Raw genomic sequence first — 10,295 nt, 5'->3', positions numbered from 1 at the left:
TGTACTATCGTAGAGTTCGGAGGCGCCTGGCTGCCGCCGTCAGTTGCGAATGTGATAAAACTACTCTGGCTACGTCGGCAGCATACCCTTCGTCTTAATTTTCTTAAATCTCTTCTTCCACCTTTAACCGCCACCCCCTCTCAGTAGCAACGCCCGATGTACTGTCGCTGGTCGTTCCCATGTTCTACATTTGAGCTTTCTAGAACAGAAGCAGTGTTTTTCTCCATATCCTATCCCTATTTTCCTGGCAACTTCCATTCCCTTTTTTCCGCTTCACCACTGCTGACATGACGCCAGTTTCCAAGCTCTCGGAGCATCCTTGTGTCCTCAACAGTACGGTGTCGTCTCAAAAGTAGATGTTCGCCCGTGTACATTCCACATGTCGCAGGGCATGTTGCTGCGGGCTCATGTGAAATAGAAGAACAGGAACCCTGTCCAAAGTTAATTAAAAAGATTAATGGGCGTTTCAGCGTTCACACCGAAGTCTCTTTTACTAAACGTAACGCCACCAGCACAAATTTTAAGTTCGTCTTCGAAATTTCTCAATGCGTCCTGTATACGTAGAGGGAATGGTAAAATCGTTGCGGTTTCCGAAGAGACGGCATATCGGTAATTATTAAATTTCATAGTGCATCCTCTGGCGCAGCTTCCGCCGCATTTGTTACTGTCTATAAGACGTTTTGACTCCTACGGAGCTGCGCTGGGCCGCGTTACTAAGTTCACCCGAAAATAATAAAGCCGCCAAGTATTCCGCAAGTCGGCCCACTGTGCACGAGCTGTCGCGGCCAATATAGGCGGGCCAGTTCGGATAGGCAGGGGTGTTCCCTTATTTCGCCGAGATTTATAGCGTCATAAAGCGAGACCATCAGGCACGGAAAAGGTTATTTCGACGCCGCCGCCGACGCCGTGCCTCCCACAATGAGACGCTTGGGACAAGTCCTGCCGCTGGATACCCTCTGTTCCCTCCTCCTTATCGCGCTTTCTTTCCCTCTTCCTTCATACGCTTCGCATCTCGTTGCTGATACCACTGCCTAGTCGACAAACGCGTCAAGTTCTTGAAGGCTTTGTGAGAACGCGGCTTAGGTCAGCCTCCGTGGAGAAAATAAATGAGAAGGAGGGCAAAGAAAAACGTGGGTACGACGTGCTGTATGAAAGCGGTCCAGGCGCAGTGCTGCCCAGTGTCTCGTGCGACTCCGGCGAACAATGAAGAGTGATGGCCTCTTCGGTCGAACCCTGTAGGCTAAATGAAAGAGCCCAGGCGAATATTGCGCCTTCATTTAATTTTAGCCATACCTCCCTTCTCCTGCCTTCTCCGGGGTACCTCATTCGCGTTTGAGGGCAGTCCATGGGAGCGCTGTTTACGAAGGCAGCAGAAATTTAATAAAGTCGGTTGATATTTCTCTACTTTGCTTCAAGGTGCGCCTTGCTTCTTTTTCATTCAGGCCTCGCGCTTCATCTAAAGCTTTTATTTTCTTTGTGCTCCATTTAGAATCTTTTTGCTGATCTTCTTTCTGTCGATATTCGATCTGCTGATCTTGTTCCTTCGTTCCATTACTTCGCTTGTCATTTCTCAGGCCTTCTCGTGTTGGAGTTGCTTTCAATTAAAAGCTCGCATGTACACACTCTGTTCTGTCCAGCTTAGCATTTTTTCTTAACGAGCCGTATAGGATACCTACTCGCTAGCTCGAACTGACTGTGCGCAGTAAAACATTGTTTCTCGCTTCTCGCGTTTGGAAAAGTACGCGCGTTGCATTGCGGTAACAGATATTTCCCACTCCTAACGTCTTTTAACAACACTGAACAGTAGTACCGGATATCTCTAATGTCTGTTTTCTTGTACTCTTTTACCTGTTCTTCACACGCCTTTCTGTACCAACGTGTCACGACTCATGTGCCAAAGGAAAATCGCAACGCCCAGTTAGAACTTAATATACCACATAAATCATCAAATAAAAAAAATGTTTGACAAGTTCTGCATTTAGTGAATTCGTGTGGAGAAAGAATGTGCTTGTTCATTCGCCATTTCGGAGTGCAGGACTGGCGAATGCATGCTCAATTACCGGCATAGGATTCTTTTAGACGTGTGTCTGTGTGCCCACCCTTTAGCCTCCGCAGCCACACAGATTCAGGCGCTACCTCAACGCAGTTCTACTAGGAACCGTAAAATTTAGCCCTCACACTGTCTGGCAACATCCGCAGTCATTCTATGAAGCTGTAAAGATTCCAGGGATATGCCTATTTATGTGACATACATTGTTGCTCACATACTCCTTTTCATCAAAAAGTTCTTTGCTGGAAGATTTTTATTGTTTTGTACTTTCTAGTTCACTTGTGTCGATGCAATGCTGCTTCTTAAGCGGATACTTTGTGTCATGAGAAGTTTCACACCCCAAATCGACATATTGGTGGTGGCTACGCCCCTGTGGAAGGCTCCGAATTATTTGAGACCAGCTCGCGTTCTTTAACTCTCACTAACATCTCACAACACAATTTCTTTTTGCATTTCGATTCCATCGATATGCTGCCACCACAGCAGAGTTCGATATTGCGAACATAGGTTTAGCAGCCGAGCGCCAAAGCCCCTCAACCACACCGGTAGTTTAAAGTATTTTCGTTGATGAATTATTCATTATAACAACCCAATCGTAGGAGATGCGGATGATTATACATTTTTGTTTTAGTGGCTCAATTTTCTTTTGCAGTTCAGATGCTCAGCGCCATTGTCGACTCTTAGTTCCCTTCACGAAAAGAAATCTTATTTCCCTGTACGGCCATCATTTTGCCTGTTATTTTTCTTTTGCGACACCTAACCTATTTGCTGACATGATTGCCGTTTTCCTTCTTTTTTAATGAATGTCTGGTGTCTGGTTCAGACAAAAGGTTCAGAATCTCGATAATTTTATCAGGTCAGTTTCTTCCAGTCACAAGGTCAGCGGCAGCTGTGACTTTTAACGTGCTGTTTTTTCATTGTTTCGTTTTGCCTTCTATCTCTTTACAGTTCCAGCTGCAGCTTACGTTACTGAGTGCCCTGCGAAACACGTAATCTAAACTGACGTGCTCATGTTTCAAGTCCAATCTGGGCACTGCGGACGACCCGGCGTAAGTATTTTCCTCACGTCTCACGAGGTCACAATGAGGTTCATCAGAATTCCGGCAGGAATCGGGGGTGATCGGCGCAAACTGCAAGTGTGAAGCTGTCCGTCCTAAGGACCCTTGTTCAAAGCAAGGACATCCGCTGCTGGTACATTTGCTTTATATCCTTTTTTGCCCCCCCCCCCTCTGACCTTCACGCTCCGCCTTTGCAAACTCACCAACAATCTTGGGTGACACGCCACAGTCCTCATACATAATTACTCAGCCTACGTGCCTGCCCGAAAATATGATTTTACGGTCATCCAATGTATTTGGGAGCGCAGCGACGTGAGGAGACGTAGACGAGCGCCTTATTTTTCAAGCTAATGCTTTGTCAGTTTCTATAACAAGATTGATTTCAGTAAAGTGTACAACCAAAAGCAGGCAGAACGTCCAACTCCGTCTCTCTCTGCAATGAATTTCAGTAAATTATTGATTTAATAACACCGCATCTGTTGTGTGGCTTTCCGCCCTGTGCGGCTAGGAAACGAAAAGACTACGCGATCCAATTACGTCAGCATATTTGTTAAGCCTTACGAAGCGCAGAAAGATTAATAACCGCGGTCTCCAAAAGAGCGTTCCTTAATGATAAGCTCTGAGCAGACACTCTGAGAGAAGTAAGTGTCTCTGTTTTGCTTTCCCTACGCTTTCGCTTCGATTGGTATAAAAAGTTCCGAACTGCGGCAGTGTTCTTCATGCCGATAGGTTACATTCTCTATTCGCAGCAAGTAACAATCTTCACTGTGCAAAGCGAACATATTTTATATCTTTTTCAACATCACTTTCGCTTTTCGACAGCCGTCGACGGCTGTCGTTTTCGACGAGTACGAAGAATGCGTAACCGGAGAGTGGTTACCGTCGAAGGGTCAGGGAGAGTATGCAGAGAGCAAAGGGATGTACTGCGATCCATCTATGACAGCTGCTGCGAAACGCGTCGCCCGAAAAGAGGGTCGTATGTAGCGCCGGTCGCCTAGAACGGTGGACTGCCCTCACGAATGCACCCAATTGTTATCTGTCTACTCCGACTATTAATGTTTATTTGTTAGCAAACATTTTAATGCCAGTGGCATTGGGTCCACTGGCCGTGGCAGTCATGCGTGGGGCCATCACTACGTTAACAATTTCGTGAATCAACTCCCGTTTTATCATTCGTCGTAGCCTAAGGGCAAGCGGCTGTAAGTTTTTTTTAGTACAGACGGGCCACAAGCTGCCACGCTTACGTTTCCTCGGACAGCAATTTTCGCATAGCTGCGCCACAAGCCTGCTAGCATGAGGTATTTGTGAAGCGTTATTCGAGGACAGTCTATAATGCGAAGCCGAAGAAGGATTACGTCAGTGCTTTTTTTTTGTACTTTAGCCTTATCATATGGATTTCTGATGCGTCATATGCGTATCTGCGTGTACACTTCTGACGCCATCACTCTTCCAAATGTTCACAGCATTTTCAGGAAATACCTCTCTTGTTGCTTTAATTTTTTCAGTATGTTATGAACACGCATTGCCGCGCAGAACTGGCTACGTTTTAAGCGTGATAGAAAGAATATCCCGAAAGAATATCAGAAGGAAGAAGTGGGTCAGCCTGAGTGTGCATATAATTATGAAAAAATTGGAAGGGACACTTAATCTATATACGCCTTAAGGGTATGATGCGATGGCGTAATGGGTTAATTCCCATATGTACGAAGGTCGTTCTCTACATTCATAGATTCCTAAGAGTCCTCATACCCCCCCCCCCCTACTGGCTAGATGGTACAAGCGGTTCACCGATGCGCCACTACCCTGCGATGGCAGGTGCTAGAGAAATCGGGATCGTCTGGCGAGCGGAAGACGTACCGCCGTGCCTGAGTGGTGCCAAGTACGAAAACCCTAGAGCCAAATTTTTACTCTGTATCTGCATAGCCAGAACATTCGAAACACGGCACCACTAATGACAACCTTGCGCGCCTATTACAGCCTATTGAGACAAAGTTATGTGAAAAGAAAAATTGGACTCTAGGCAGAGTGATAGAGAGGGGCAGTGCTGTGGTGGTGCGGACCGAAGGAACAGGGGGGGGGGGGGGGGGGGGGGGGGGGGGGCTTCACAGACTACACAGAAGTCAGGCCGTTTGCAAATTGCGTCGAAGTGAATGCGCTTGGACAGAAAATCGATCGCTTTTTCGGAACGGCGGCCGCGCTTGCATAGGAGGAGGGAGAAGTTGGTGGTTTAATTAATTTTGCCTCTGTTGTAATTAATGGTGAACACCAAAATTGACTCTGTTCTCCCTGCGGGCGATGGGTCCAACGAAACAACGGAGGCCTTCTAGGCGAGTAGAAAAGAAGAATGAAAGCAGAACGCCACTTATTCTGTCAGCATACAAAAAAACGAATAAAAAGAAGACCCGAACAACAAGGCAAACCGAGACAATTTGGAAAATTAGAGAACGAACAGACTACACCCGTGCCTTGCGCGTTTCATTTTTTTATTACTCATTGTTTTCAGCTCCGATAGCAATAGTAATGCGCCTTGTTCCCGTGTGAGAATAATACACATACTGAATGAATTCGCATCTTTTGTTTCTCGAGCTCAGGCGTTTCTTCTAATAAATGCCCGAAACAAAATCCCGAACTTCAAGAAGGAAAAAAATCTATATGTACAGAAAAAGAAAGAATTGAGATGCCCGTTTAGTACATGTCTTTAAGAGGGGATTTGGCAATTCGAAAGTTAATGGTAGAAACCTAATTTAATAAAACCCTGATCGGTGATGGATTAGGCGTATGTAGACTCAGTGTTTTGTTTTGTACGTTTGTTTCTCACAACATTGGCGGCAACAGCTTTTTGATGCGTTGCGTAGTCCAAAGCTAGGCACATTGACTACCAGACTGAAGACATAGCTCAACCTGTCAGTCGTGGGTCGCGTCAGTCACGAAAAACCTGCTTTTTATTTCTACGTTTTTTCAATGTTTCAATGTTGTGGAGCCAATTCGCCCAAACTTCCACTTTGTCAGGTTTCCGGCGTTCGTGCAAGCCTTTCAGTTTTCTTAAACACGAATTTTGATATCAGCATTGCTGAAAAAAGTGATTTGAGGCGTTGCCCATTTTTGTCCCCATCGGTATACTATACCTGTTCAGATATCATATAAACCTGAGATGTTTTTTAGGAAGACAACGAGTCCTGATTTAAACCCTCCAGCGCGTGTAGTTTAGTTAGGCAGAAAACGAGCTCATATTTACACCTTCCAACACGTCATAAAAGAATTTCTGTTGCTGTCAAGACAAAAAGCCAACAAACAAACAAACAAAAACGCCTAGTACGCGTACGCCTAATGCATCACTAGTCAGGGTTTTTATTAGATTACGTTCCTGCCAAGTTGATTATTGCTCCTTCTTTCTCTACAGAGATTTTCCACAATGCAATCTGGGAGTTCGTTTCGGCAATTTAATAGAAGAAACATCTGAGCTCCAACAGCAAAAGCTGCAAAATAATTCCCTACGTCTTCACTTCGCACACCGGAACGAGGCACATTTCTGTTATTATCGAAAGCTAGAGGCGGTCAGTAATAAAAAAAAGGAAGCGCGCCAGGCGGGGCTCTGTTTATTCTCCAGTGTTCTTATTTGTCTTCATTTTCCATGCTGTCCATGTCCTTTTTTCTATCGTTTTTTTTTTCTTGCCGTCACTAAGGGGCCTCTATTCTTGTGTAATACTTTTTTTTCTACCCGTCTACAGGGCCCCCTTGCTCTGGTTTGTACAGAGTCAATCAAGGAGAACAAAGTCAATTTCGACGCCGAGCCATTAATTACAAGAACGACAAAATTAATTAAACCACCCACTCTCCGTTCCTCCTGTGTAAGCGTGGCAGTCGTTCTCACCAAGCAATCGATTTTCTGTCCAAGCGCATTGACTTCGACGCAATTTGCAAACGGCCTGATTGCTCAGTAGCCTGAAAAGGGCCAGCTCATTCTTCGGTCACCGCCCCCCACCAGCGCTGACTCTGTCTCTTTTCTATGCCTACTGCCGCATTTTTCTTTTTATAATGCGTTCTTTCGCGAGCAGAAGTAAGCGCGCAAAACTGTCATTTGCACTGCCCTCTTTACAATGTTTTGGCTGTGCAGAAACTGGGTAAAAAGCTTTACTGCAGGACTCGCAGATTTCTGCCCACAGTTTTTTTTTTTGCCGCCCAAATTTGAATTCTTTTTGTGATACCCACACAACACACAAACCTAGATCGTTCGCACGCCAGGCCACCCTAACCTCTCTGACGGCCATGTCAACCCTGGCAACGCAAACCCACTCTCTTTCGAGCTAGCGGCACGGCACCGACAATCCTGTCAACTCTTTAAAGCCACTCTCTTCCACGGAGCACCAGACAGGAATAATGAACTGGTGGACCGATTTATTGAATGACAACGATGACGTAGGGCTAATCTACAATCTGCTAATTGATGGATCGAAATAGTGATTTTAATGAATACATGAGGCGTTTTTCACAAGTGAATGACGAGAAAAAAGGCACACCATTTCATTTCAACTTCATGTGCAATTAAGCCTGAGGACATCATTTCAACTTCTTTTTGCATTACTGGCTGTAACTGCCTATAATCACAGGCAGATAGGGTGGGGTACATTTTATATATCGCTGATACGACAGCTTTTATTTTCCTGGTTCTGTACGACCGTTCTTTTTAAATATGGACACAAACCACAAGTGACGAAATACATGCTTCTTATAGTCTAGAAGAGAGCTTTTTGCATGTCCCTCTCAATGGTCTACAGACAATTCTCCATCGCGTGATTCGTGATGTATATCTGCAGTCGCAGCCAGATAACCTGGCTTCTCTGAGTGTTGACACGCTCACGACTTAGCGATATGACTGATGACATAACATTACACTGAAATGATATCGGACGTCTGGGCAGCAAGAAGGAGTAGTGCCAGCTTGGTACCTACCTCGGTAACATCGTTACAGCGTTTCCTTGCCTCAGGTGTCATAGTTCTTTGCCTTTCTGTACAATAGAAGATACAAGCAAACCGCACCTGCATCCTTCTCAAATAAGGCACACGTTCCCTGTGCAAAGATTTTACGCAGCAAAGGGGCAGATTTCACGGTAACATGGCTGGATGGAAAGGGCCTCATGGTGCCTAAGCTGTGCTGAATAGACTCACTGACAGGCGAACAATCAGGCGGGAAAACGCGCTGCCTCACGCCCACTGTCAAGCGTGCCTAAGTATAACAACCCGAACGCACCTACACATATGCACACTGTCCGGCACCAACATGAGGAGCATCCACACGAAGCGTGCACGCATCCAGATTAGTCCTCGCTAAGCCACGTGTTTCAAACAGCTGGTGGAGAAAAAGTTCAAAACGAAAATTGGTTTTGAGGAAATGAAAGGGTCCGTAACTGTCTCACTTCTGCGTGAACACCTCAGCCGCGCCGTGAATAATAATAATAATAATTATAATTGGTTATTGGGGAAAGGAAATGGCGCAGTATCTGTCTCATATGTCGTTGGACACCTGAACCACACCGTAAGGGAAGGAATAAAGGAGGGATTGAAAGAAGAAAGGAAGAAGAGGTGCCGTAGTGGAGGGCTCCGGAATAATTTCGACCACCTGGGGATCTTTAACGTGCACTGACATCGCACAGTACACGGGCGCCTTAGCGTTTTTCCTCCATAAAAACGCAGCCGCCGCGGTCGGGTTCGAACCCGGGAACTCCGGATCAGTAGTCGAGCGCTCTAACCACTGAGCCACCGCGGCGGGTCCGCGCTGTGAAAGATGGGAGGACGGCGCGAATGAAAGAAGAAAGAGAGAAAGAGGGCCGTAATGGAGGGGTCCGGAATAATTTCGACCACTTGGCGACCATTAACGTACACTGACATCGTACAGCATACGGCCGCACTTTGCGTTTCGGCTCTATCGAAACACGGCTAGAGTGGCCGGGTTCTAATTCTTGCACTCCGGCGCAGTAGCTCAGCGCGCTAACCATTGAGCAACTCCGGTGGGTTGAGGAAAAAAAGCAGTCAGACAAAGAAACAATATAAGCAGAAAGGGGTGTGGGGGAGGCGGAGTTCAGAGTGTGCAAAGTAGGAGCAGTGGAGTGCCTGGCAGTGGTGAACTCGCACGGAAGGCACGCAGGAACGCTTCCAGCGCGCTCTAGAAGCTTGCGACAGCGGCGGTGCCTGTAGATATTTTTACAGCCTGCTCGGGAAAGCGTGTTTCCCGGCTTTCCTCTTGAACGCCACGTTGCGCGTTGCTTAAGCCGAAAAGTGAAGAGGAGCGCTTGTCCCGTCGCCGAAGGCCCGGTGGTCCGTAAATTAGGCTTCTGAGCCTCACCTCCGGGGTGTCGACGGAGACCCCCGAGACTCAATTAAATCGCTGTGTGCGCTCGGAGGGGTTGTTCAGCGTCGAGTTCGTGTCATCATCTTCCGTGCAAAGACTTAAGGAATGGAGTAGGTATTTCTAAACACAGAAAATGTGGGAAAAAATGAAAATAAACTTTTAGAGAAAATGGGATAGTATTCAAGTAATTGTGGGTTTGACGGAATTCCGGCTAGTCGGGTTACATTTCTGAAGGAAGCGATTCCCTGTCCCGGATAAAGTCAGTAAAGAACCGGACGATGTTAGGGAGGAACCCGTGAAGATAACGAAAATCATCCTCATGTTTGGATATGACAATTAACTGCAATTTCGCTCCCCTTATAAATATACTGAGTCAAATTAAGTATATCTGCCCTTCAAGCAACGAAACCGCTTACTTTTGTGAGAACCGCCTGGGCAAATAAAATTCGTCTCGGAATTGCAGTGATCGTGGTCAGCGATATTGCAGTTCCGGCATGGGCAACTCAGCGCCATAGGTGCGATGTTCATACGCCAAGGGCTTCTATGCAGTAGTGGAGTGGAGTTTGTTTGTGGCTTCAATTCATAACTTCCGATAAATGTGTGGCTCAGTGCAACAAAGGTTTAGCTCGGAGTCGCTACTGAGCTAGCTTCCAGTTTGCAGGCTGCCATTTACACTCGCGAATCATGTCAAGCTGTCACCATTATTTAACACCACAGAGATGTTATTAATTTATATATTTATTTTTATTTATTTATTTCTTTATTTATTTATTTATTTTGTAGTGAGCTATGATGAACGCGCCTGATGCTGCCCCCATGGCAGACGAAGAAGTTGAAGACG

The 10,295-nt window shown here is 46.1% G+C and overlaps 1 non-coding gene across 1 annotated transcript; it reads right to left on the bottom strand.

Moving 5' to 3' along the window:
• Window positions 1-8,800: 8,800 nt before the first annotated feature.
• On the bottom strand, window positions 8,801-8,872 carry TRNAS-ACU (transfer RNA serine (anticodon ACU)). The gene has a single exon. It is a non-coding gene; the product is annotated as a tRNA-Ser (tRNA).
• Between the last annotated feature and the right edge of the window lie 1,423 nt (window positions 8,873-10,295).

Source organism: Amblyomma americanum, chromosome 4 (assembly GCF_052857255.1).
Source record: "Amblyomma americanum isolate KBUSLIRL-KWMA chromosome 4, ASM5285725v1, whole genome shotgun sequence".
NCBI classification, from domain to species: Eukaryota; Metazoa; Arthropoda; class Arachnida; order Ixodida; family Ixodidae; genus Amblyomma; species Amblyomma americanum.
This window is presented reverse-complemented; position numbering and strand designations above follow the sequence as displayed.